Source organism: Meleagris gallopavo, unplaced genomic scaffold, assembly GCF_000146605.3.
Source record: "Meleagris gallopavo isolate NT-WF06-2002-E0010 breed Aviagen turkey brand Nicholas breeding stock unplaced genomic scaffold, Turkey_5.1 ChrUn_random_7180001958033, whole genome shotgun sequence".
NCBI lineage: Eukaryota > Metazoa > Chordata > Aves > Galliformes > Phasianidae > Meleagris > Meleagris gallopavo.
The window spans coordinates 8,547-9,582 of NW_011217790.1; positions in this window are offsets into that span (position 1 = coordinate 8,547).

A 1,036-nucleotide genomic window follows, 5' to 3' on the forward strand; every position below is an offset into this window, starting at 1 on the left:
GGCTCGCTATCTGGCAGCCCTTTCTGTTACGACCTCCCTGTCTGGCATCTTTCTCCAGCCATGCTCTCTACGGATCACTTTTTGGCTGCCCCTTCCCTCTGTTAACTCCTCTGGTTCCCCACGAATCACTATCTGGCAGCTTCTTCAATTCATTAACCCCTCTGGTTCCCCATGGATCACTATCTGGCAGCCCCTTCCCTCTGTTAACCTCTTTGGTTCTCCATGGATCACTATCTGGCAGCTTCTTCAATTCATTAACTCCTCTGGTTCCCATGGATCACTATCTGGCAGCCCCTTCCCTCTGTTAACCTCTTTGGTTCCCCATGGATCACTATCTGGCAGCCCCTTCCCTCTGTTAACCCCTCTGGTTCCCATGGATCACTATCTGGCAGCCCCTTCCCTCTGTTAACCCCTTTGGTTCCTCACGGATCACTATCTGGCAGCTTCTTCCACTCATTAACCCCTTTGATTCCTTATGGATCACTATCTGGCAGCCTCTTCCCTCTGTTAACCCCTTTTGTTCCTCACGGATCACTATCTGGCAGCTTCTTCCCATTCATTAACCCCTTTGATTCCTTATGGATCACTATCTGGCAGCCTCTTCCCTCTGTTAACCCCTTTGGTTCCTCACGGATCACTATCTGGCAGCTTCTTCCATTCATTAACCCCTTTGATTCCTTACGGATCACTATGTGGCAGCCCCCTCTCCTCATAGCTCACTATCTGGCAGTTTTATCCCCTTATTAACACTCTCAGCTCACTATCTGGCAGCTCTGACCCCCTAATTAACACTTCAAGTTCACTATCTGGCAGCCCCCTCCGCTCACCCCTCACTGACTCCTCCTGGATCCCAATCTGGCAGCTCCCCCTCCTCGCAGCTCACTATCTGGCAGCCCTCTCCCCTTACTACCTCCCTCTTGTTCACAACTTGGCAGCCCACTCCCCTCACTGCCAGCCATGGCTCACTATTTGGTAGCCCCTTCTCTTTATTGCCCTCTAATAGTTCCCTATCTGGCAGCCCCTCTCTTTCCCCCCA